General features: G+C 48.4%; 1 protein-coding gene and 1 long non-coding RNA gene across 3 annotated transcripts in view; both read right to left on the bottom strand.

Moving 5' to 3' along the window:
* LOC135057085 (uncharacterized) overlaps nt 1-27,983 on the bottom strand; it is a 653,135-nt gene that overhangs the window by 240,322 nt on the left and 384,830 nt on the right.
* On the bottom strand, nt 476-27,947 carry LOC135054563 (uncharacterized). 2 transcript variants are annotated; one of them, XR_010243532.1, is made up of 5 exons: nt 27,867-27,947; nt 16,855-17,028; nt 12,938-13,016; nt 12,724-12,821; nt 476-1,096 (listed from the first exon to the last, which is right to left on the bottom strand). It is a non-coding gene; the product is annotated as an uncharacterized LOC135054563 (long non-coding RNA). The 2 variants fall into 2 exon arrangements; XR_010243533.1 differs by lacking the exon at nt 27,867-27,947 and adding an exon at nt 18,246-18,386.

The raw sequence follows: 27,983 nt of genomic DNA, 5'->3' as shown, positions 1-27,983 counted from the left end.
TGCCCATGGCCGAAGCATTCATCCCCCCTAACTAGTCATCCCAGGCTGGGGATTCCTGGGGAAGTGGGGACACAACCAACAAAGGGCACCCAAAGACAGGGCTGAAGCCCGTGGCTATCCCCGGCACCCCTGGGCTGTGGGTGTTGAGTTTATAGTCTATTAATGAAATATAGAATATTTATCTTTTACAGGAGGACTACAGCATCCCTGCATGCTGGTACTCGGAGAACTACAAGTACCAGCATGCGAAGCATTAAGGGCCCCCTGGGTTCTATAGGCACCCTATAGAAGAAATATTAAAATAAAAACACGACACCAAATGTTTTACGATTTTATAATGCAGCACCGTCACCTGGAAGGAAGGGGGAGCTGGGGTGGTCTTCAAGCTCTTTTGCATAGTCACATCTATCCCAGGACTTCCCTAGTGTCTTTGTGAGGATACGGAGTTCTTTTAATCACCCAGACACAGAGCAAATGAAACCGAAGTAATGGTTTATTTCTCACAGCACACAGGAATAGATATCACACAGGAAACAGAAGGTAAATGTAGCTCAGAAGCGATATGCAGGTAGCAGTCCAGATAGAGTCAGTCCCAGAAGAGGATTCAGGTCCACAGCAATTCCACACAGAAGTTACAGATAAACAGGTCCACACAGCAGAACTATCACTGAGTCCACACATCAGTGATAACAGATTAGTCCACAGGAGAATATTTGTATAAGTCCATGCAGGAGTAAATTCATATAAGTCCTGCGCTGGCGATACCTTCCACAAGGTAGCCTGGCAGAGAATCACCGTTTAGCCAAAGTCCTGTGACTAACATCAGCCCCCGTGCTACATGCCATGTGTCTTCTCCATGTGTGCTTCTGCAGATGTCCCACTTCATGATGTCCCCCTAATGTTGTCCTCCTTGTTCTTTTAGAACCTAGTATTTTTCCACCATGAGGTGACACTACTGGGTGTCGGTTACCAAGCCTTACGCTTCGCTGCTGGGTGCTTCACACTGAAGGCCTGGCTACCTTTACAAACAAGTGTTTTCCCATATGAGACCTGCTGTCCTGGCAACATCCACTCTGGAACAATGAACTCCACCATCCTGACAATTAAACAATTAACATGGTGTTATTAAATAGTATTCACAGAACGGATATCTGTGGCCTACTCACAGTCTGATGGCTCTTTTCTCCTTATCTCCTCAGATTTCTAGGCTACACCTATGGAGACCATACCTACATATCTGAGATGTTCTGGTCATCTTGTACACAAAGGAAACACATCGAATACATCACATAATTACAAAGTCAGTATATGTGGATCTTTGCTTTAGAAATATATCATCAGCTTGGCATACTGTATATTCACAATATATAGCAACATTCAAAATAAAACATATAATACATGTACAGTGTTACCCCACATTAAACCACTGAGTAACATGGGCACTAGGAGCGCCTAAATTGTCATGGGCCTACAGCCACCGCTTTAATTAAAGTCCTAACATAGTGATGGATCAGAACCAGGGCTATAAAAGTACATTATCCAGATCTATGGTTTACTGGTAGTCTTCACCTGGAGGGCAGCGGCCTATTGGCTCTTTTGCATCGATCTTCATGAGCTCTTCCTCGCCCCTCCTCCGCCATGACACCCGGTAAAGAACATCGGCTCAGCTGCCATTTCCACACCACCTCCCGCCACCGCCCCACCCTACACTGACTACTGCTTCATCCCATAGCAGTGCCGGAATCCCTCAAGATCCCACACCGCCGCCTGATAATGTGCTGAGCTGCCGGGACCGGAGATCGGTCACCAGCTCCAGTCTCCGCAGCCTACACACTATAATATTCGTCACCTGGTCTCCTAGTTTTCAGGAAGGTTCAAAAACCAGGAGACACGATAGATGAACAGGATTTGGTATGTGGATCGGTTAGCGGAGGAAATACTCACTTGTCCAATGTCAGGCAAACCGGTCGGTTGGGAGATGGATCTTACAAGGATTGGACAAGTATGTACCCAGCTTTATACGTGATGTGACATAATGTGAAGGGCAGAGCAGGAGAATAATAGTGGCTGATGGCTCCTGATGAATGAAATACACAAGAGAGTGTGGGGAGGAGACTGGTCAGATCTCTGGGCTGGTAACACACAGTGACATGATGTGAGGAGCAGAGCAGGAGTATAATAGGTGCTGATGGCTGCTGATGTATGAGATACACCAGAGAGTTTGGGGAGGAGACTAGTCAGATCTCTGGGCTGGTAACACACAGTGACATGATGTGAGGGGGAGAGCAGGAGTATAATAGGGGCTGATGGCTTCTGATGTATGAGATACACCAGAGAGTGTGGGGAGGAGACTGGTCAGATCTCTGGGCTGGTAACACACAGTGACATGATGTGAGGAGAAGAGCAGGAGTATAATAGGGGCGGATGGCTCCTGATGTATGAGATACACCAGAGAGTGTGGGGAGGAGACTGGTCAGATCTCTGGGCTGGTAACGCACAGTGACATGATGTGAGGAGCAGAGCAGGAGTATAATAGGGGCTGATGGTTCCTGATGTATGAGATACACCAGAGAGTTTGGGGAGGAGACTGGTCAAATCTCTGGGCTGGTAACACACAGTGACATGATGTGAGAGAGAGAGCATGAGTATGATAGGGACTGATGGCTCCTGATGTATGAGATACACCAGAGAGTGTGGGGAGGAGACTGGTCAGATCTCTGGGCTGGTAACACACAGTGACTTTCACTGACCTGGGTTGGGAGTGTTGAGAACTCGGGGGTTCTTCCGATGGTCGGGAAGAGGAACCGCAGCTGGGTCGGAGTAGAGATGGTCGGATATAGCTTTTCCTCATGCAGAACTTGACAGTTATAATTGGTGCAAAACGTTAAAGAACTTTACTATGTGAAAGGGTTGAGGAGCGATGCTGAAGCACATAGAAGAATGAGAACTTGTGAGCGATGTTAAAAGACACTGCAGAATGAAGAACTTGTGAACGATGTTTAAAGACACTGATGAACTTGTGAGCGATGGTAAACAACACTGATGAACTTGTGAGCGATGGTGAAAGACACTGTGGAACTTGTGAGCAATGGTGAAAGACACTGATGAATGAAGAACTTGTGAGCAATGTTTAAAGACACTGATGAACTTGTGAGCGATGGTGAAAGACACTGAAAAATTGGTGAGAGTCTCGCTAAACGCTGGTTGCACTGGTGTCTATGTTTCTGAGATACTCACAAGGTGCTGGAGGCGCAGAGATCTGTGTAGCAAAAGAGCACCAGGGTTGAAAGCAGTAATAGGAGACACTCGCACCCTGGAACACTGGAGTTTCAAAGTAGTAGTAGTTAAACCTGGCTAGAGCACTGGAGTCCACTTTATGGGAAAGAGAAGATACTCAGGCGCTGGGGCTCTGTCCGGCGTCTGCTTTTGAACTTCCTGCCCCAGTCTGACTGGCGGAGGGAAGAGAGCCGATGACATCACCCGCCAGCGACAACGGATGCCGGGACCCAGAACCCACCAGCAGGGACGATCGCCAGGCGACCCAGCGCACCCGGAAAGGCAAGCGCGGCGGCCGCGGCGATGTGACAATACCCCCTCCTCTAGGAGTGGCCCCTGGACACTTCCCTGGTTTCGTTGGGTGTCTAGAATGGAAGATCCGAACTAGTCGAGGAGCAGTGACCTCAGAAGCCTTTAGCCAAGTTCTTTCTTCAGGTCCATAACCCTTCCATTCTACCAAATACTGTAGATTCTTGTGATAGTAACGAGAGTCTAGTATGGTTTTGATCTCAAATTCTGTTCCAGATTCGGTCTCCACCGAGGTTGGACTAGAAGACTCCGAATGGAAACGATTTAGAATGAGAGGACGAAGGAGAGAAACATGGAAAGAATTTGGTACCCGAAAGTGAGAGGGCAAACCCAATTTGCAGACAACAGGGTTCAGGACTTGCACGATGGGATATGGGCCAATGAATCTCGGAGCAAATTTCATAGCGGGTACTTTTAAACAAAGATTGCGAGTAGAGAGCCATACCCTGTCGCCAACCTTGTATTGAGGAGCTGCCCACCGTTTCTTGTCCGCAAAGAACTTGTATCGGCTGGAGATTTTCTTGAGATTAACATGAATCCTACTCCAAATTTGACTGAAGTGCCGAAGAGTGGAAGTTGCAGCAGGAACATCCTCTGAAGGAAGGAGTGGTAATTCTGGAACTCGTGGATGGAGTCCATAATTGATGAAGAATGGAGACTCGCCAGTGGAGGAGTGATACAGATGATTATGGGCAAACTCAGCCCAGTGCAACAGTTCTACCCAGTCGTCCTGTGAAGGAGAGAGATAAATGCGCAGAAAAGTCTCTAAATCCTGGTTGACACCTTCGGTTTGCCCATTGGTTTGCGGATGGTAGGCAGATGAGAACTTGAGTTTTATCTGTAAGGCTGAGCAAACAGCCCTTCAAAATCTTGCTGTGAACTGCACCCCCCGATCAGAGATCACCTCCTGAGGTTACCCGTGCAGGCGGAAGTGTTCTCGGATGAATAGTAGAGCCAACTTGTGAGCCGTTGGCAGACCAGTCAGCAGGATGAAATGCGACATTTTTGAAAAGCGGTCTACAATTACCCAGATGGTATTACAACCCTTGGACAGGGGTAACTCGGTAATAAAGTCCATAGAAATATGGGTCCAAGGTTTCCTAGTAATGGACAGTGGACAAAGCAAACCAGCAGGTGGCAGACGAGGAGTTTTGTGCTGGGCACATTGAGGACAAGAATTAACATAATCTTGTATATCTTTCTTCATGGGGTCCTACCAATATGACCTTCGCAGAAACTCACACATTTTTTGAACTCCTGGATGACCAGTGAATTTGGAGACATGGGCCCGCTGCGGTAACTTTGATCAAAATTCTACTGGTACAGACATTCTCCCAGGAGGAGGACCTAAAGAAGTGGGAGCTGCAGAAATGGAGACTGGACTAAGAATCAGACTCTTCTCAAAGGAGTTCTCTTCATCCGAGGCAGAGCATCAGCTTTAGCATTTAGAGACCCAGCCCGGTACTTGATAATAAACGAGAACAGAGTGAAGAAGAGCGCCCATCTAGCTTTATGGGGATTTAAGCACTGGGCAGTTTTGATATACAATAAGTTTTTGTGATCGGTGTAAATGGTGATTAGATGTTTAGCACCTTCCAGTAAGTACCTCCATTCTTCTAGAGCGGATTTTATTGCCAAAAGTTCCTGGTCTCCAATACTGTTGTTCCGCTCAGCAGGGGAGAATTTACGAGAATGAAATCCACAAGGATGCAGCTTCCTATCAGAAGAGTATTGTGACAGAACGGCACCGATGCCGACAGAGGAGGCATCGACTTCCAAGAAGAATGGTTCAGAGAAATTCAGCTGCTGGAGTACCGGGGCTGACATGAAAGCTGATTTTAACTGAGCAAATGCTACTACAGCCTCAGGAGGCCAGAGACTTGGGTCTGACCCCTTTTTGGTCAAGGCAGTAATGGGTGCAACAATGGTGGAGAATCCCTTAATGAATTTCCTGTAATAATTTGCAAAGCCCAGGAATCTTTGTACTGCTTTCAAAGAGAGAGGCTGTGTCCAATCCCGAATGGCAGTAAGTTTTTCCGGATCCATACGAAGCTCCGTACCCGAGATGATATAACCGAGAAACGGAATTGAAGGAACCTCAAAAGTACATTTGGAAATCTTGCCGTAGAGACGATTCTTTCGTAGACGGAGAAGTACTTCTTTGACCTGTAGTCGATGCTCTGCAAGATTCTTGGAAAATATCAGAATGTCATCCAAGTACACCACTACGCCTTGATATAACATATCTCGGAAGACTTTGTTTACGAAACCCTGGAAAACGGCAGGAGCATTGCTGAGGCCAAATGGCATTACCAGATATTCATAATGGCCGTCCCTGGTATTGAAGGCAGTCTACCATTCGTCCTCCTGTCGGGTGCGAATAAGATTATAAGCCCCTCTCAAGTCGAGCTTAATAAATACGTGGGCTCCAAGAACCCTGTCAAATAGCTCAGTAATTAGTGGCAGGGGGTATTTGTTTTTGACGGTGATATCGTTCAAACCATGATAGTCGATACAATCTGTCATAACTTGGGTCTCGGATAATGACAGGGGATATGTGCGACCCCGAGGTGGCATCTTCCCTGGGATAAGCTCAATGGGAGAGTCCCAGGGTCTATGGGGTGGTAACTGGTCGGCCGCCTGCTCAGAAAACACATCTGTTAACTCCCGATAGGCCTCCGGAATGAGCTCTTCATCTGATCTGGAAGATGCACGGAGTGGATAAACGGGAGTGAGGCAATTAGAGTGACAAAACGAACCCCAGGATAGAATTTGTGATGACTTCCAGTCGACATGGGGGTTATGAATTTTGAGCCAAGGCAACCCGAGAACAAGATTGTGAGACATCTCCGGAATTACTAAAAACTCCAAATGTTCTTGATGCAGAGCTCCGACCTGTAGCTTGATTGGCTCTGTGTGACTTGTAATGAGACCATTGGATATTTTGGTACTAGGTCGTTTGACAGACTGCAGCTTTAAGCCCAAACTCTGAGCACAGGAAAGAGAAACAAAATTCCCTGCAGCCCCAGAGTCCAGTAGGGCGTTAACAGACTTGGCGTTTGACTCGGAAAACAAAAATACAGAGAGTAGACAATCCACCAACGGAGAAGATTTGGACGTGACCCCCAACTTGACTCCTCCGGAACAAGCTAGGCCTGCCCGTTTCCCGGACGGGACTTGCAGAACTTGATGAAGTGATCCGCAGCTCCACAGTAGAGGCAAAGTTTACCCTCACGTCGACGCTGTCGTTCCTCCGGAGACAACTGGGATCAGTTGATTTGCATCGGTTCGTCTGGACTCGGTACAACCGTTTGTTTAGAGGGAGGGAGCCTGAACCTGGATCGATCTGACCGGCTATGTTCGCTTCCACGCTCCTGCATGCAAAGGTCCACTTTGACGCAGAGTGAGATTAATTCTTCTAAAGAATTCGGCAGATCCCTCGTGACCAGCTCATCTTTCGACCCAGACCAAGTTGCAGCTCGACAAAGTTGTACTGCCGAGACAGCCCGGGCAGCCGGCCAGGAAGACCCCACCTTATGAGTAGAGTGGGCCTTAACAGATTTTTAACACGGCAGTCCTGCCGTAGAATAAGCATGGTGGATAGTGAACCTAATCCAGCGAGAAATAGTCTTCTTAGAAGCAGGACACCCAAATTTCTTGGGGTCATATAGGATAAACAGAGAGTCCGACTTTCTGTGACGAGAAGTTTTCCTCACATATATCTTCAAAGCTCTTACAACATCCAAGGACTTTGATGTGATTGAGGAGTCAGTAGCCACTGGCACCACAATAGGTTGGTTGATATGAAATGCCGACACAACCTTCGGAAAAAACTGCTGATGTGTCCTGAGCTCAGCTCTATCTTCGTGGAAGATCAAGTAAGGGCGTTCACAGGATAAAGCCCCCAATTCGGACACGCGTCTAGCAGAAGCTAAAGCCAATAACGTGACCGCCTTCCATGTAAGAAATTTGACCTCAACCTCCTGTAGAGGCTCAAACCAATCCAACTGGAGGAACTGCAATACCACGTTAAGGTCCCAAGGTGCCGTAGGTGGTACAAAGGGAGGTTGAATGTGCAGAATGGCCTTCAAAAAGGTCTGAACCTAAGGGAGGGCAGCCAATTGTTTCTGAAAGAAAATAGTTAGGGATGAAATCTGGACCTTCACAGAACCTAACCTCAGGCCCATATCCACTCCTGCTTGCAGGAAGAGGAGAAAACGTCCGAGTTGAAACTCCACCATAGGAAACTTCTTGGACTCACACCAAGAGACATATTTCTTCCAAATACGATGGTAATGTTTAGATGTTACCCCTTTCCTAGCCTGTATCAGGGTAGGAATGGCCTTCTTCGGAATGCCCTTCCGAGCAAGTATCAGGCACTCAACTTCCATGCTGTCAAACGTAGCTGCTGTAATTCTTGATAGGCGAACGGCCCCTGCTGCAGCAGTTCTCCCGAAGAGGAAGAAGCCTCAGTTCTTCTTGCAGTAGATTCAGAAGATCCGCGTACCAAGCCCTTCTTGGCCAGTCTGGGGCAATGAGGATCGCTTGAACCCTTGTTCTCCTTATGAGCTTTAGGATTCTGGGGATAAGTGGGAGTGGTGGAAACACGTACACTGACTGGAACACCCACGGAGACACCAGGGCGTCCACTGCCACTGTCTGTGGGTCCCCCGACCTGGAACAATAACGCTGAAGCTTCTTGTTGAGACGAGAGGCCATCATGTCTATTTGGCGTAATCCCCAAAGGTCTGTTATTTCTATGAACACCTCCGGATGGAGACCCCACTCCCCTGGATGGAGATCGTGTCTGCTGAGGAAGTCTGCTTCCCAGTTGTCTCCTCCTGGAATGAAGATGGCCGACAGCGCCAACGCGTGCTTTTCTGTCCAGAGGAGTATTCTTGTGACCTCTGACATAGCCGCTCTGCTCTTCGTTCCGCCTTGTCGGTTTATGTAAGCCACTGTTGTTACGTTGTCCGACTGCACTTGAATAGCTCGATTTCTTAGAAGAGGGGCTGCCTGAAGAAGACAGTTGTAGACAGCTCTCAGTTCCAGGATGTTGATGGGCAGGCCGGCTTCCAGGCTTGACCACCTTCCTTGGAAGGTTACTCCTTGAGTGACTGCTCCCCAGCCCCGAAGGCTCGCATCTGTGGGTAGAAGGACCCAGTCCTGAATCCCGAACCTGCAGCCCTCCAGAAGGTGAGGCAATTGGAGCCACCAGAGGAGTGAAATCTCTGGTGCAATGGATATCCACCGACCCAATCCCCATCGCATTACTACACCCTAGGATCTCTCATCTATTCCACCTAGACTGGACCAATACCGCCTTACAGAAAGACAAATTGACCGAGAAATTTTTCCACACTTGGCTACCCTATATCCAGACCCTCCCCCAGGTTACAAAGGAAGCTTTGCGGAAATGCTTCAAAGACACAAAATGGTACTTGCAGGAGACATTGGACTCTGCACCTCCCCCCTTTTGAACCCCCGACTCTATATCACACATGTATATTACCTAACTCCCACGCACTCCAAAGGTTACTACACACCCTCTACAGTTACCATACTATTGTTACCTAGGGCTTACACGGAGTATAATTGTAATGTACTGTTCATATAATGCACACTGTTAAACCTGTTTCACTGGTAATTCACTGGTCAATAAAAACACTTTGAAATCTCTGGTGCATGTGGAGATGAGATCCTGACCACTTGTCTAGGAGATCCAGTTGGAAGGTCCGAGCGTGGAAACTTCCGTACTGGAGAGCCTCATAAGAGGCCACCATCTTTCCCAATAGGTGAATGCATTGATGAACCGACAACTGGGCTGCCTTCAGGACATCCTGGACCATAGCTTGTATCACTGCCTTTTCCTGTGGAAGAAACACCCTTTGCACTTCCGTGTCCAGGATCATTCCCAGAAAGGACAACCTCCGGGTTTGGTTCCAAATGTGACTTTGGAAGGTTCAGAATCCAACCATGACTCCTGAGGAGGCGTGTTGTGAGAACAATGGATTGCAAGCAGCTTCTCCTTGGACGATGCTTTTCAGCAGATCGTCCAGATATGGAATGATGTTCACACACTGTTTGCGGAGGAGAACCATAATTTCTGCCATCACCTTGGTAAACACCCTTGGTGCTGTGGAGAGGCCGAATGGCAGGGCCTGGAACTGGAAATGACAGTCCAGCAATGAGAGATCAGAATGTGGAGGTACGCATCCTTGATATCCAGTGATACCAGGAATTCTCCCTCTTCCAGACCTGATATCACTGCCCTGAGAGACTCCATCTTGAACTTGAACTCCCTTAGAAAGGGGTTCAATGATTTCAGATTCAGAATGGGCCTGACCGACCCATACGGTTTTGGTACCATGAAAAGGTTTGAATAGTAACCTTTGTTCTGCATGTGAGGTTGTACTGGCACAATGACCTGTGCCTCCACCAGTTTTTGGACAGCGTACTGTAGTACAGTTTTGTCTGCCAACAGAGTTGGTAAGCCTGATTTGAGAAAACTATGAGGAGGGAGACTTTGAAATTCCATCCTGTATCCCTGGGATACAATATCTATCACCCGCTTATCCAGGTCGGACGATACCCAGACGTGACTGAAGTGTCTGAGTCTGGCTCCCACTGGCCCCATCTCCAGGCAGCGCGGTCCACCGTCATGCGGAGGACTTTGGCGTAGCTGAAGCAGGCTGTTGCTCCTGGGAACCTGCAGCGGCAGGTTTCTTGGACTTAACGCGACCTCCCCTACACAAGGTATTGGACGTTCTGGACTTTCTAGGCCTGTTAGGCCGAAAGGACTGCATTGCAGATGAAGAGAAGGATTTCTTCGGAGCAGGTGCTGCTGAGGGAAGAAACGGAGACTTACCCACTGTAGCGGTGGATATGAACGCGTCTAGAGCTTCCTCAAAGAGAGCCTAACCTGTATAGGGTAGGGCCTCCACACTTTTTCTGGATTCCGTGTCTGCCGACCACTGGCGCAGCCACAGTCCCCGACTAGTTGAAACAGACATGGAAGATATTCCCGCAGCCATGAAACCCAGATCTTTCATGGATTCTACCATAAAACCTGCTGAATCATGAATGTTGCGTAAATATAAAGCATCGTCATCCCTATCCATTGTATCCAAATCCTCAAGTAAGGTAGTCGACCACTTTACTTTTGCCTTTGCAATCCATGCGGTAGCAATAGTAGGACGTAATATGGCCCCTGAAGCAGTGTACACTGATTTAAGTGTGTCATCCGTTTTTCTATCAGGCGGCTCCTTTAAGGCGGTAGATCCCGGAACAGGCAAAACCACCTTCTTTGAGAGTCTGGACACAGATGCGTCAACAATCAGCGGGTTTTCCCATTTTTTACTATCTTTCTCAGGAAAAGGAAACGCCACCTGGACTCTTTTAGGGACCTGGATTTTTTTCTCAGGGTTTACCCATGCTTTTTCAAATATAGCATTCAATTTCTTTGACACATGGAAAGTTAGCAAGGCTTTTTGATTTTCAGTGAAGAAAGCCTCCTCAACCTGCTCAGGTATCATTAACATTCAACACATCCCTGACAGCCTATATCATCAATTGGTGCCCCTTTGCAAGAGATGCGGACCCCCGCAACACTTCCCCATCACCCTCTGTGGTGTCAGAATCGGTATCCGTGTCGTCTTGTGTGACATGCATAAGCGCACGTTTGTGAGGGTATATAGCGGGGTGTCCAGAGGTACCAGAAACCGGCCATACTGCCATAGAGCTCTGTAATACCTGGGTTGCAGATTCAGTACTTGCAACCCTGTCAGAAATCTGAGAAATCCAAGATTTGATAGAGGAAAACCACTCCGGTTCCCTTGCTGGCATCTGTGCTAAACCAGTGCTATCCTGATTACATGGAATGGGATCATCCTGGGAGGATAAATCCTCTGCAGCATATGACACAGTGTCCCTGGGCATAGCTAAAGGAGACCACCAAAATTTCCACACACACAGAGGTGGGGGCAGACAGAGTCCCGTCCCCCCTGTCCCCCCCCCCCCCCCCCCCCCCCAAGAATGGCAAGAGAGACACAGAGATTGGAGCCAACCCACACACCGTGCTTTCAGCAAAGGGAGACCCCTTGTCAGCGCTGACTGTGCACCATAATAGGACACACAGTCTTATTACAGCCTCCCCTCCCTTCTACAACCCCCTGGTATCGTGTACAGATAGCTGGAGGTGCTGTGGAGGGACCTGTTCTTCCTCTCAGCGCTCTGCAGACAGGAAAATGGCGCTGAAACACTGCTGGGTCCGCTCTGAGGAGAATCTCCGCCCCCTTAATGGCGCTGTCTTCCCGCTCTTCATGGATTATACTGGCCTGAGGAAATTTGTCTGGCTAAGATCCGAGGACACCGACAGGCTTCTGGACCAGTGTGGGGGGTAAGCGCTAGCCCAGGGCGCCCCTCACAGCACCGCACCATATGCCGCTGAGCCTTCCCAGGAGCGCAGTACCGCTGCTGCCATCTTCACCTCGGCCCCCCGCTTGATAAGGAGGTCGGTGTCTCACTCACCACTTCTTCAGCTCTGTAAGGGGTTGGCGGCATGCTGCTGGGGCGAGCGGCACCCTGTGGCGGAGAACTATCCGACCCCTTTGGAGCTCAGTGTCCAGTCAGCGGAGACAGTGGCTCAGACCCCGCAGGGCGGACACTGCTCCCCCCTTAGTCCCTTGCTGCAGGGAGGCTGTTGCCAGCAGCCTCCCTGTAAAATAACAAACTCTAAAATAACATTTTTCTAGAAAAGCTCTAGAGAGAGTCTGGTAGGAGGGGCATAGAGGGAGGAGCCAGCCCACACTCACAAACTCTTAAAGTGCCAATGGCTCCTGGTGGACCCGTCTACACCCCATGGTACTAATATGGACCCCAGCATCCTCTGGGACGTAAGAGAAATGTACAATAAATCTGTGATCCCCATCTGCCTTCTTACACAGGGATAGATGTTCCCATGTTGTTATCAGGGTCCTACTGCTTTCCCTGTGTGTCTCATTATCACTGGGAAATTCTGCACCACAGCATTTTTAAGTACCCCTGGACATTACAGCAAGTACCCCTGGGGGTATTAGTATACAAAGTAGAGAACAACTGTGAGTTTGGTATATTAGTGAGACCCTAAATCCCACCTACCTGATCCTCCTGTGGGATCCTGTTATTCTCCTCTGTACAATCCTGGGAATACAGAGGACGGGGACATCTCTCTGGGGTATCTCTGTTACTGGGTCCATCTGTAGGAGACACACAGTGACTGAGTACAGTGTATATATGTGATTATCAGATGATGTATATATAGGGGCCCCCATACCTGCTCTCCCCTGTACAATACATGACAGTCTCCTCTTACCCAGTGATGTGAGGGGCTGGTGATTCTCCATCATCACGTCCTTGTACAGACCCCTGTGTTCCTCTATATACTCCCCCTCCTGCATGGAGACATAGACAGTGACATCCTGACACCTTATAGACACCTGACACACACAGTGATACAGTCATCACCCAGACACATCGCCTGGTGTTACTGTATAATGTCCCATTCCCAGCAGTCACCTCTCCAGTCATCACCCAGACACATCCCCTGGTGTTACTGTATAATGCCCCATTCCCAGCAGTCATCACCCAGACACATCCCCTGGTGTTACTGTATAATGTCCCATTCCCAGCAGTCACCTCTCCAGTCATCACCCAGACACATCCCCTGGTGTTACTGTATAATGCCCCATTCCCAGCAGTCATCACCCAGACACATCCCCTGGTGTTACTGTATAATGCCCCATTCCCAGCAGTCACCTCTCCAGTCATCACCCAGACACATCCCCTGGTGTTACTGTATAATGTCCCATTCCCAACAGTCACCTCTCCAGTCATCACCCAGACACATCCCCTGGTGTTACTGTATAATGCCCCATTCCCAGCAGTCATCACCCAGACACATCCCCTGGTGTTACTGTATAATGCCCCATTCCCAGCAGTCACCTCTCCAGTCATCACCCAGACAAATCCCCTGGTGTTACTGTATAATGTCCCATTCCCAGCAGTCACCTCTCCAGTCATCACCCAGACACATCCCCTGGTGTTACTGTATAATGCCCCATTCCCAGCAGTCATCACCCAGACACATCCCCTGGTGTTACTGTATAATGCCCCATTCCCAGCAGTCACCTCTCCAGTCATCACCCAGACACATCCCCTGGTGTTACTGTATAATGCCCCATTCCCAGCAGTCACCTCTCCAGTCATCACCCAGACACATCCCCTGGTGTTACTGTATAATGTCCCATTCCCAGCAGTCCCCTCTCCAGTCATCACCTGGACACATCCCCTGGTGTTACTGTATAATGCCCCATTCCCCGCAGTCACCTCTCCAGTCATCACCCAGACACATCCCCTGGTGTTACTGTATAATGCCCCATTCCCAGCAGTCACCTCTCCAGTCATCACCCGGACACATCCCCTGGTGTTACTGTATAATGTCCCATTCCCAGCAGTCACCTTTCCAGTCATCACCCAGACACATCCCCTGGTGTTACTGTATAATGCCCCATTCCCAGCAGTCACCTCTCCAGTCATCACCCAGACACGTCCCCTGGTGTTACTGTATAATGCCCCATTCCCAGCAGTCACCTATCCAGTCATCACCCAGACACATCCCCTGGTGTTACTGTATAATGCCCCATTCCCAGCAGTCACCTCTCCAGTCATCACCCGGACACATCCCCTGGTGTTACTGTATAATGTCCCATTCCCAGCAGTCACCTCTCCAGTCATCACCCAGACACATCCCCTGGTGTTACTGTATAATGTCCCATTCCCAGCAGTCACCTCTCCAGTCATCACCCAGACACATCCCCTGGTGTTACTGTATAATGCCCCATTCCCAGCAGTCACCTCTCCAGTCATCACCCAGACACATTCCCTGGTGTTACTGTATAATGTCCCATTCCCAGCAGTCACCTCTCCAGTCATCACCCAGACACATCCCCTGGTGTTACTGTATAATGCCCCATTCCCAGCAGTCACCTCTCCAGTCATCACCCAGACACATCCCCTGGTGTTACTGTATAATGCCCCATTTCCAGCAATCACCTCTCCAGTCATCACCCAGACACATCCCCTGGAGTTACTGTATAATGTCCCATTCCCAGCAGTCACCTCTCCAGTCATCACCCAGACACATCCCCTGGTGTTACTGTATAATGCCCCATTCCCAGCAGTCACCTCTCCAGTCATCACCCAGACACGTCCCCTGGTGTTACTGTATAATGCCCCATTCCCAGCAGTCACCTATCCAGTCATCACCCAGACACATCCCCTGGTGTTACTGTATAATGCCCCATTCCCAGCAGTCACCTCTCCAGTCATCACCCGGACACATCCCCTGGTGTTACTGTATAATGTCCCATTCCCAGCAGTCACCTCTCCAGTCATCACCCAGACACATCCCCTGGTGTTACTGTATAATGTCCCATTCCCAGCAGTCACCTCTCCAGTCATCACCCAGACACATCCCCTGGTGTTACTGTATAATGCCCCATTCCCAGCAGTCACCTCTCCAGTCATCACCCAGACACATTCCCTGGTGTTACTGTATAATGTCCCATTCCCAGCAGTCACCTCTCCAGTCATCACCCAGACACATCCCCTGGTGTTACTGTATAATGCCCCATTCCCAGCAATCACCTCTCCAGTCATCACCCAGACACATCCCCTGGAGTTACTGTATAATGTCCCATTCCCAGCAGTCACCTCTCCAGTCATCACCCAGACACATCCCCTGGTGTTACTGTATAATGCCCCATTCCCAGCAGTCACCTCTCCAGTCATCACCCAGACACGTCCCCTGGTGTTACTGTATAATGTCCCATTCCCACCAGTCACCTCTCCAGTCATCACCCAGACACGTCCCCTGGTGTTACTGTATAATGTCCCATTCCCAGCAGTCACCTCTCCAGTCATCACCCAGACACATCCCCTGGTGTTACTGTATAATGCCCCATTCCCAGCAGTCACCTCTCCAGTCATCACCCAGACACATCCCCTGGTGTTACTGTATAATGCCCCATTTCCAGCAATCACCTCTCCAGTCATCACCCAGACACATCCCCTGGAGTTACTGTATAATGTCCCATTCCCAGCAGTCACCTCTCCAGTCATCACCCAGACACATCCCCTGGTGTTACTGTATAATGCCCCATTCCCAGCAGTCACCTCTCCAGTCATCACCCAGACACGTCCCCTGGTGTTACTGTATAATGTCCCATTCCCACCAGTCACCTCTCCAGTCATCACCCAGACACGTCCCCTGGTGTTACTGTATAATGTCCCATTCCCAGCAGTCACCTCTCCAGTCATCACCCAGACACGTCCCCTGGTGTTACTGTATAATGTCCCATTCCCAGCAGTCACCTCTCCAGTCATCACCCAGACACATCCCCTGGTGTTACTGTATAATGCCCCATTTCCAGCAATCACCTCTCCAGTCATCACCCAGACACATCCCCTGGAGTTACTGTATAATGTCCCATTCCCAGCAGTCACCTCTCCAGTCATCACCCAGACACATCCCCTGGTGTTACTGTATAATGCCCCATTCCCAGCAGTCACCTCTCCAGTCATCACCCAGACACGTCCCCTGGTGTTACTGTATAATGTCCCATTCCCACCAGTCACCTCTCCAGTCATCACCCAGACACGTCCCCTGGTGTTACTGTATAATGTCCCATTCCCAGCAGTCACCTCTCCAGTCATCACCCAGACACATCCCCTGGTGTTACTGTATAATGCCCCATTCCCAGCAGTCACCTCTCCAGTCATCACCCAGACACATCCCCTGGTGTTACTGTATAATGCCCCATTTCCAGCAATCACCTCTCCAGTCATCACCCAGACACATCCCCTGGAGTTACTGTATAATGTCCCATTCCCAGCAGTCACCTCTCCAGTCATCACCCAGACACATCCCCTGGTGTTACTGTATAATGCCCCATTCCCAGCAGTCACCTCTCCAGTCATCACCCAGACACGTCCCCTGGTGTTACTGTATAATGTCCCATTCCCACCAGTCACCTCTCCAGTCATCACCCAGACACATCCCCTGGTGTTACTGTATAATGCCCCATTCCCAGCAGTCACCTCTCCAGTCATCACCCAGACACGTCCCCTGGTGTTACTGTATAATGTCCCATTCCCACCAGTCACCTCTCCAGTCATCACCCAGACACGTCCACTGGTGTTACTGTATAATGTCCCATTCCCAGCAGTCACCTCTCCAGTCAGCAGCTGAATGATCTTGTTCGTGAGTTCCAGGATCTTCTAGTCATTGTGCCTCTCATGTATCAGTGAGTGAGGTGGAGGCACCGTGATGTGGCTCTGGGTCCTGTTCAATCCTCTTGACACACGGGGACAGCTGCTGGGTGTCTTCCTCACTACTGTGTAATCCTGTGTATTGTGAGATACACCAAATATTACTGCATACATTCCTAGATCCCCTCACCTCCCCTGTCATATCCCTGTATTATTACTATAGATATGTTACATCACTGTGACGCTCCCAGATCCCTTCACCTCCCCAGTCATGTCCTTGTATTATTACTATAGATATAAGTGATGTCACATTGATGCTCCCAGATCCCCTCATCTTCCCAGTCATGTCCCTGTATTATTACTATAGATATGTTACATCACTGTGACGCTCCCAGATCCCTTCACCTCCCCAGTCATGTCCGTGTATTATTACTATAGATATAAGTGATGTCACAGTGATGCTCCCAGATCCCCTCATCTTCCCAGTCATGTCCCTGTATTATTAATACAGATATAAGTGATGTCACTGTGACACCACCAGACCCTCTAACCTCCTCAGTCATGTCCCTGTATTATTACTATAGATATAAGTGATGTCACTGTGACACCGCCAGACCCTCTAACCTCCCATCATGTCCCTGTATTATTAGTATAGATATATGTGATTTCACTGTGACGCACCCAGACCCCCTCACCTCCCCAGTGATGTCCCTGTATTATTACTATAGATATAAGTGATGTCACTGTGACACTCCCAGATCCCCTCACCTCCCCAGTCATGTCCCTGTATTATTACTATAGATATAAGTGGTGTCAGTGTGATGCTCCCAGATCCCCTCACCTCCCCAGTCATGTCCCTGTATTATTACTATAGATATAAGTGATGTCACTGTGAAACTCCCAGATCCCCTCATCTTTCCAGTCATGTCCCTGTATTATTACTATAGCTATAAATGATATCACTGTGAAACTCCCAGATCCCCTCATCTTTCCAGTCATGTCCTTGTATTATTACTATAGATATAAGTGATGTCACTGTGACGCTCCCAGATCCCCTCACCTCCCCAGTCATGTCCCTGTATTATTACTTTAGGTATAAGTGATGTCACTGCAACACTCTCAGATCCCCTCACCTCCCCAGTCATATCCCTGTATTATTACAATAGATATAAGTGATGTCACTGTGACACCGCCAGACCCTCTAACCTCCCTAGTCATGTCCCTGTATTATTACATTAGGTATAAGTGATGTCACTGTGACGCTCCCAGATCCCCTCACCTCCCAAGTTATGTCCCTGTATTATTACTATAGATATAAGTGATGTCATTCTGATGCTCCCAGAACCTCTCACCTCCCCAGTCAGCAGGTAGATGATCTCCAGGGTAAGATTTAGTATCCTCTCAGTCGTGTGAGTCCTGTACTTGTCCATCTTCAGTGACTTTGGTATTTATACAGGACACATCTCTACCTTACTGTACGTGACTTCTAGTAACAAGGATGTGATTCCTTACTTACAGATGTCTAGGAATAAATCTAATTATTAGAAGCTATGGGGGTCATTCCGAGTTGTTCGCTCGCAAGCTGATTTTAGCAGATTTGCTCACGCTAAGTCGCCGCCTACTGGGAGTGAATCTTAGCTTCTTAAAATTGCGAACGGCGTAATCGCAATATTGCGATTAGCACACTTCTTAGCAGTTTCAGAGTAGCTTCAGACTTACTCGGCATCTGCGATCAGTTCAGTGCTTGTCGTTCCTGGTTTGACATCACAAACACACCCAGCGTTCGCCCAGACACTCCTCCGTTTCTCCAGCCACTCCCGCGGTTTTCCCAGAAACGGTAGCGTTTTTCCGCACACACCCATAAAACGGCCAGTTTCCGCCCAGTAACACCCATTTCCTGTCAATCACAATGCGATCACCAGAACGATGAAAAAGGCGTGAGTAAAATTCCTAACTACATAGCAAATTTACTTGGCGCAGTCGCACTGCGGACATTTCGCATGCGCACTAAGCGGAAAATCGCTGCAATGCGAAGAAATTTATCGAGCGAACAACTCGGAATGACCCCCTATATCTTACAAGTTACTTGTGTAGTGTACACATATTGGGGCTAATTCAGATGTGAACGGAGCTGCTATCGCTGCTGCTTACATATACTTAAAACTTGGACCACTGGGGTGCCTTAAGGACCGCGTTTGAGAACCTCAGCACTAGGGGTATTATTGAAAGAAGCCAACTAACAATGCAAAACATGGAGAACATACAAAACCCACACAGACAGGACCTTGGTCGGGAATTGAATTCACAAGCCCAGTGCAGTGAAATAGCAATGCTGTCCACTACACTACCATGGAGCCCTTATAAACATAAAAGTACACACTGACTGACCACTAAGTCCCCTCATATCCAAAACTATTGAGTCTTGGGGGCATATGTAATAGACTCTCGTGTTTGCCGGAGGTGGGAGATGCCGCCCGACCATAGACTCTTTTTCTTTTTTCTCATACGTCCTAGAGGATGCTGGGGTCCACTTCAGTACCATGGGGTATAGACGGTTCCACAGGAGCCATGGGCACTTTTAAGACTTTTTAAGGGTGTGAACTGGCTCCTCCCTCTATGCCCCTCCTCCAGACCTCAGTTTTAGAAATGTGCCCAGGCAGACTGGATGTACTCCAGAGGAGCTTTACTGAGTTTCTCTGTAAAGACTTATGTTAGGTTTTTTTATTTTCATGGAGAACTGCTGGCAACAGTCTCCCTGCTTCGTGGGACTGAGGGGGCAGAAGCAGGAACCAACTTCCTGAAGAGTTTCATGGCCCTGCTTCTGGCTGACAGGACACCATTAGCTCCTGAAGGGTACTGAACACTAGCCGTGCCTAGATGCTCACTCCCACAGCACGCCGTCACCCCCCTCACAGAGCCAGAAGTCAGATGAGTGTAAGAAGACAGATCTTCAATCAAGAAAGTGACGGCTAAAGGTACGGCGCAGCTGGCGGGAGCACAGCACGCCATGTTGCCCACACATACACAGACACTGCAGGGTGCAGGGCGCGGGGGGGGGGGGGGGGGGGGGGGAGTGGCGACCTGGGCAGCATGAAACCTATGGAAACTGGCATAAATAAGGGGCATAAGTTGCTGAGGCACAGTCCTACCTCCGCCAGTATAAAAAAAATCCTCATAAAAGCTGAGGAGAAACACGCCATTGAAGAGTGGAGCTTCCTCCTCAGTCAGCCAGCACACTGCTCAGCGACATTTTCTCTCTTCAAAACTACTGGTCCTCCTCCACTGTTGAACAAGTATCAGGGTGCAAAACAGGGGGGGGGGGGGGGGGGCACAGTGAATTTGGTGCTATATAATTGTGTGATTAACATTATAAAAGCGCTGCATGTCAGTGGGCATTTTGTGTTCACAGACATTGTGTTACTGGTGCCTGGTTGTGATCTGGCAAATCCTATCTGTGTCCCTCTGACAGATTTTACTGTGGGTCTGTCCCCTATAAGTCCCGGAGTGTCTGTGGTGTGGTTGTGCACATGTGTAACATGTCTGTGGCAGGGAATTCTTCCTCTGTGGGAGACATGTTAGAGACACAGAGGTGTAATATGACACCAAGAACCTGACTGGGTGAAAGGTTACATGATAGTGTGAATCATATCAGTAAGAGGCTGGACTGAATCTCATACAGAAAACTAAATATAATCTGTTGAAGATGTGATTTTTAATAGTTCTGCCTTTCATCCATACGGACCCCTCTGGGGCACATATAAATTTGCACAAGTAGTACAAACTGATACCGACACGGACTCTGATTCCTGTGTCGACAGTAGTGATTCCAGGGGAATAGGTCCTAGGTTAGCAAAAAGCATTCAAAACATGTTTTAGATATAAAGGAGGTGTTAGAAGTTACGAAGCCCCCTCTTTTACCACAAGGAGAGGGTTTACTTTAGTAAAGAAGTAATGTAATTTTCCCTCCACCTAAGGAGTTGAACAGTCTCTTGGAGGGAGTCTGATTTAACCTGAAAATAAATTTCAGATTCCTATAAGGAATTCAGGCAGCTTACCTTTTTCCAAAAGGTGGGAGTCACACCGCATTTTAGACAGGGCCCTGTCATAAAAGAGAAAAGGTGTTTCTCCCTGCGCCTGGAATTGCTTCACTTAAGGAGCCGACAGACCGCAAGTGAGTGAGGTGATCTATTGCTCTGGCCAATGGGACACTACTCAGGCCTACCATTGTCTGCGTGGGTGAGTAGTGCTATTAAAAAGTGGTCAGAAAACTTGTTATTAGACATTGACACAATAGATGGAGACGAGATACTCCTAACGTTAGGTCATATCAAAGACGCTGCTGCGTAGGTACTAGAAACCATGAAATATATTGGTCTCTTGGGATCAAGAACCGCTACCATGGCAGTATCGGCTCGGAGAGCGTTGTGGATTCGCCAGTGAAATGCTGATACAGATTCCAAAAGTAATATGGAGGCTCTCCCGTATAAAGGTGAGGCCTTGTTTGGTGATGGGCTGGATGCGTTAGTCTCGTTGGCTACCGCAGGTAAGTTGACATTCTTGCCTTATGCTCCTACACCGGCGAAAAAGACACATCACTCTCACATGCAGTCCTTTCGGCCCAACAAATACAAAAAGGCCAAAGGATCCCCCTTCTTTGCAGGTAGGGGAAGGGGAAAAGGAAAGAAATCCGCAGTGTCTCCAGGATCGCAGGAGCAGAAGTCCATCCCTGCTTCTGCCAAATCTGCAGCATGACGCTGGGGCTCCCTCGCGGGAGTCCGCTCGGGTGGGAGCATGTCTGAAACTTTTCAGCCAAATTTGGATTCAATCTGGCCTGGACCAATGGGTCTTACAGATAGTGTCCCATGGGTACAAACTAGAGTTTCAAGATGTTCCCCATGCCGATTTTTCAAATCGACCTTGCCAGCTTCTCTTCCGGGAAGAGAGGCAGTAACAACGGCAATTCAAAAATTATGTCAGGATCAGGTCATTGTCCTGGTACCCTTGGCACAGTAAGGAGAAGGTTTTTTATTCAAGCCTCTTCATAGTTCCGAAGCCGGATGGCTTGGTCAGACCGATTTTAAACCTGAAAAATCTGAAACTCTACCTGAAAAGGTTCAAAGTTCAAGATGGAATCCCTGAGGGTAGTGATTTCCAGTCTGGAGGAGAGGGACTTCATGGTGTCAGTAGACATAAAAGATGCTTAATTGCATGTTCCCATTTATCCTCCTCACCAAGCTTATCTGAGATTCGCAGTACAGGATTGCCATTACCAGTTTCAGATGTTGCCGTTCGGACTCTCCACGGCACCGAGGGTATTCACCAAGGTGATGGCGAAGATTATGGTCCTCCTTCGTTAAAAAGGAGTCATTATAATTCCTTATCTGGATGATCTCCTGATAAAAGTGAGATCCAGGGAACAGTTGGTGCAGAACATTGCACTCTCCCTGTCAATACTCCAATAACACGGTTGGATCATGAATTTTCCAAAGTCGCAGTTGGAACTGACGACAAGATTGTCATTTTTAGGGATGATTCTGGACACAGAAGTACGGAGAGTATTTCTTCCAGTGGAAAAGGCTCTGGAAATCCAGAAAATGGTCAAACAAATATTGAAACCAACAAGCGTGTCGATACATCAATGCATTCGGTTGTTGGGGAAAATTTTAGCAGCCCACGAGGCCATACAGATTGGCCGATTTCATGCAAGAGTATTCCAGTGGGACCTGTTGGACAAGTGGTCTGGATCCCACCTACACATGCACCGTAAAATAATCCTGTTCCCCAAAGCCAGGATTTCGCTCTTGTGGTGGCTACACAGTTCTCACCTACTAGAGGGAAGCAGGTTTGGGATTCACGACTGGGTCCTAATAACCACGGATGCACGTCTCCGAGGCTGGGGAGCTGTCACTCAGGGGGAAAGCTTCCAAGGAAAATGGTCACGTCAGGAAGCCTGCCTTCACATAAACGTTCTGGAATTGAGAGCCATTTACAACGGCCTTCTACAAGAGGTACATCTTCTTCGAGATCCCGTGCAGATCGAGTCGGACAATGTAACAGCAGTCGTGTACATAAACAGGCAAGGCAGAACGAAAAGCAGAGCGGCAATGGCAGAGGAGACAAGGATTCTCCTCTGGGCAGAAAGACATGTTAGAGCTCTGTCAGCAATTTTCATTCCGGGAGTGGACAACTGGGAAGCATACTTCCTCAGCAGACACAATCTCCATCCAGGAGAGTGGGGCCTCCACCAAGAAGTTTTCGCAGAGGTGACAAGTCTTTGGGGAGTTCCTCAAGTAGACATGATGGCATCTCGTCTAAACAAGAAGCTTCAGAGATATTGTTCCAGGTCGAGAGACCCACAAGCAATAGCAGTGGAAGCACTGGTGACCCAGTGGGTGTTCCGGTCGGTATATGTTTTCCCTCCACTTCCACTGATTCCAAAAGTTCTCAAAATAATAACAAGAACAACAGTTTGAGCAATCTTCATTGCCCCAGACTGGCTAAGGAGGGCTTGGTATCCAGATCTTCAGGAGTTGCTCATAGAAGATCCTCGGCCTCTTCCTCCTCGAGAGCACCTACTACAGCAGGGGTCGTGTGTGTATCAAGACTTACCGCGGGTACGTTTGACGGCATGGCTGTTGAGCTTCGGATCCTAGCCCGAAAGGGTATTCCCAAGGAAGTCATCCCCACTCTTATTCAGGCCAGGAAAGGAGTAACGTCTAAACATTACCACCGTATTTGGAGAAAATATGTGTCTTGGTGTGAATCCAAGAAGGCTTCTACGGAAGAGTTTGAGTTGGGACGTTTTCTCCATTTTCTGCAGGCGGGTGTGGATGTGGGCCTTAGATTATCAGTTTTCTTTCAAAAACAATTGACCTCCTTTCCAGAAGTTCAGATGTCCGTGAAAGGGGTTCTGCACATCCAGCCTCCATTTGTGCCTCCAGTGGCACCATGGGACCTTAATGTGGTGTTGCAGTTCCTTCAATCAGATTGGTTTAAACCTCTGCAGGAGATAGAATTTAAGTTTCTCACTTGGAAAGTGGTGATGCTTTTGGTCTTGGCATCCGCAAGGCGGGTGTCTGAGTTGGGGGCCTTGTCTCACAAGAGCCCTTACCTGATCTTCCATGAAGATAGGGCAGAGTTAAGAATTCGTCAACAATTTCTTCCAAAGGTGGTTTCATCCTTCCACATAAACCAACCTATTGTGGTGCCAGTAGCTACTGACACTTTCACTGAGTCACAGTCTCTTAGAGCTTTGAAGATTTCTGTCGCAAGAACAGCTCGATTACGGAAAACAGAGGCTTTATATGTCCTGTATGCTCCCAACAAGACTGAGTGTCCTGCTTCTAAGCATACTATTGGGCACTGGATCAGAGGGACAATTCAGCCGCTCATTCTACGGCAGGCTTGCCGGTACCGAAGTCGGTGAAGGCCCATTCTACTAGGAAAGTGGGCTCATCCTGGGCGGCTGCCCAGGGCATCTGGGCTTTACAACTTTGCCGAGTAGCTATTTGGTCAGGGTCAAACACATTTGAAAACTTTTATAAGTTTGACACCTTGGCTGATGAGGACCTCAAGTTCGGTCAATCGGTACTGCAGGGTCATCCGCTCTCTCCCGCCCGTACTGGAGCTTTGGTATAACCCCATGTTACTGAAGTGGACCCCAGCATCCTCTAGGATGTATGAGAAAATAAGATTTTAATACCTACCGTTAAATCCTTTTCTCCTAGTCCGTAGAGGATGCTGGGCACCAGACCCAGTGCGTACTTTACCTGTAATTTGTTCTTTATAGTTACACAAGTTGTGTTTCATTTGTTTTCAGCGCGTTGCTGTAAATGGTTCATGCCTGTTGGCGTGTGTCATGTGGAATGCCATGTTGTGCTGCATGGTTGAGGTGTGAGCTGGTATGAATCTCACCATTAGTATAAAAGTAAATCCTTTCCTCGAAATGTCCGTCTCCCTGGGCACAGTTCCTATAACTGAGGTCTGGAGGAGGGGCATAGAGGGAGGAGCCAGTTCACACCCTTGAAAAGTCTTAAAGTGCCCATGGCTCCTGCGGAACCGTCTATACCCCATGGTACTGAAGTGGACCACAGCATCCTCTACGGACTAGGAGAAAAGGATTTACCGGTAGGTATTAAAATCCTATTTTAAGCGGCAATCATAACTAGCCTTAGAAATGATCACCGCTTTAAAAAAAATGTCTGAGATCATCCAGCATCCCGCACCTTCTGCAACCTCTCAGACCCTATTACATATGCCCCTTAGTCAGTGTTTCTCAGAAGATCCTCTGACCCAGCTACATAGGTTGCTGAGTGATCATCACACGGCATTGCTGGAAGTTACATCAGTTGTCCTCTCATGGCCAAGAGTCCTGGATCTCCAAGACAAATATGTGATGCATTTATGGAAATGATCCGTGTATAGGGAGTGCTGACAGAGGGAGATATACTGACACTCCCAGGTCCACCACTCTATTAGTGACTTGGTAACCACGGCTGGCTTGAGCCTACCTGAGAGAAGGGGTTAAGAGTCTCCTCCCTAGATATGCTGTTGCCCCCAGTGTTGCATTGTTGGGGCCAACTGATGAAGGACTTGTTATTGTGGACCCATTGTATGCAAATGTCCTCCCTCTAGGTGTGTGTTTTTCAGGGACCCCTATAAAATGTTGCTGTGGAGCCACAATGCTCTAGTCACACCCATGTTACGGAGACCTATATTCCGGGAGTTTGAAGAGATGGAATTAATAACCTAACACCCTTTCTGGCAACTCAGAACTACTACTCTAACACCTATTCCAGTAGCTGGAATGAAGGACTTGGGCACTTAGAGCCCCTAATTTACTGAGACTCAATGGAGCAGCTGGAAGGGATGGCCAAGGTTCATTTAGCCCTATTCCAACACCACGAACGGATAGCTAACTTACTCAGAACTCCATACTGGCACCCGGAACAGCTGACATACTCATAGCTCCATTACGGTGATTGGCATGAATGTCTAAATCACACTAAGCTTCATTCCAGCACCTAGAACAACTAGTCTACTCAGAGATCCATCAATCATCTGCATTGGGTTGTTAAGGTGGTCAGAGCTTCATCCATCAACCCATATGGCTGCTTAAGATGGACAGAGCACCATTCAGGCACTCAATACGGCTGGTTAAAGAGGTTGTTAGAGCTGCATCCATCACCCTGTACAGCTGGTTAAGATGGACAGAACCCCATTCAGGCACTCAGTATGGCTGGTTAAAGAGGTGGTTAGAGCTCCACCCATCAACCACAACAGCTGGTTGATGGGTGGTGGATGGAGCCCCATTCCGGCACCCTGTACGGCTGGTTTAAGGTGGTCAGACCCCATTCCGGCACCCAGTGTGTCTGGTTAAGGTGGTCAAAGCTTCATTATGGCACCTGGAATGGATTGTTAATGCAGTCAAAGCACAAATCCAGAACACAGATTAGATTGCTACTGTATTGTAGCTCCAGACCAGCACCTAGATCAGCTGGATAACATACTCAGGGATCCATCCGTCACCCAGAATAGATAGCTCAGTTACTGTAGCTCCAGACCAGCACCTGAAATGGGCAGATAACATACTCAGAGCCCCATTATAGTACCTGAAATAGAGGACTAGTGACCATGGGCTGATACTATAAAATACAAGGGAATTAGGATAAGCAATATTGCTTTCGGTCAGTGGTTCAGGAGTCACACCACGTAATATCACTGGGTATAAGCAGCCACCTATTATAGTAGTGGAGTGGGACATCACATACAGACGTGACCTTCTGTAACCTCGATGCGTAGCACACGCAGCGTTATTTCCTCACGGGTACCAGAGAACACGCACACTTGTGATTTACTCACTGCAATGGAAATATTGTGGCCGGCTACAGTGTGAGGGCTCTGACAGCGGGTGGCTGTGACACGCCAGGTTGCCGGACTGAGTGCGGAGAAGCGTATGTGGAGCTGGCCCTTAGCGGTGACCTCAGGCAATAACGGAGGAACTGATACCATCAAACTGTCAGAGAGAAGGTGTGACGGTGCCTGAGGCCAACCTAGTGCCACCTGTCTTATGGCAACGGCGGGGTCTGCTCCTCCTGTTATTATTATTATTATTATACAGGGGGAGCAGCCTGTGGTGTCCTGTTATTATTAATATACAGGGGGAGCGGCCTGTGGTGTCTCGTTATTATTATACAGCGGTAGCAGCCTGTGGTGTCCTGTTATTATTATTATTATACAGGGGGAGCAGCTTGTGGTGTCCTGTAACTATTAATATACAGGGGGAGCAGCCTGTGGTGTCCTGTTATGAGTATTATACAGGGAGAGGAGCCTGTGGTGTCCCATTATTATTATTATAATACAGGGGGAGCAGCCTGTGGTGTCCTGTTATTATTATTACACAGGGGGAGCAGCCTGTGGTGTCCTGTTATTAGTATTATACAGGGGGAGTTGCCTGTGGTGTCATGTTATTAGTATTAAACAGGGGGAGCAGCCTGTGGTGTCCTGTTATTATTATAATAACTGAGGTGACTGCACAACCTGTATTACGGAAACGGAGGGGTCTGCGCCACCTGTATTACAGTAATAGGACACTAGCATACCTCCCAACATGACCCTCTCCAGGAGGGACAGAATACTCTGCTTCTGGACTCCCCTCTTAATGTATGATTGCCATCACCTGTGCTGAAACACCTTTCCTATCCATTATCCTGGTCAACACAGGTGTCGGCAATCATACATTAGGAAAAAAGTCCAGAAGCAGAGCATTGTGTCCCTCCTGGAGAGGGTCACGTTGGAAGGTATGCACTAGAGTGTCAGCCACCTGTACAATGATAATGCAGCACCATAGGCTGCTCCAGCTGCACTATAACAAGGCACCAGAGGCTGCTCCCCCTGTAGTACAGCAACCTGACACCAGAGCTGCTCAGCCTATAGAATAATAATAATAATAATAATAATAATAATATCATTACCTGCTGCCAGACACAGCAATTGCTGCTTTCTGCTCCTGCTGCCTTGTGGGAATTATAGAAGTTCAGACCAGGGGAAAATGGCCGCCACTCCTGACGTCACTTTATTGCTGCTGCAGC

This window comes from Pseudophryne corroboree, chromosome 3 (assembly GCF_028390025.1).
Source record: "Pseudophryne corroboree isolate aPseCor3 chromosome 3, aPseCor3.hap2, whole genome shotgun sequence".
Classification (NCBI taxonomy): Eukaryota; Metazoa; Chordata; class Amphibia; order Anura; family Myobatrachidae; genus Pseudophryne; species Pseudophryne corroboree.
This window is presented reverse-complemented; position numbering and strand designations above follow the sequence as displayed.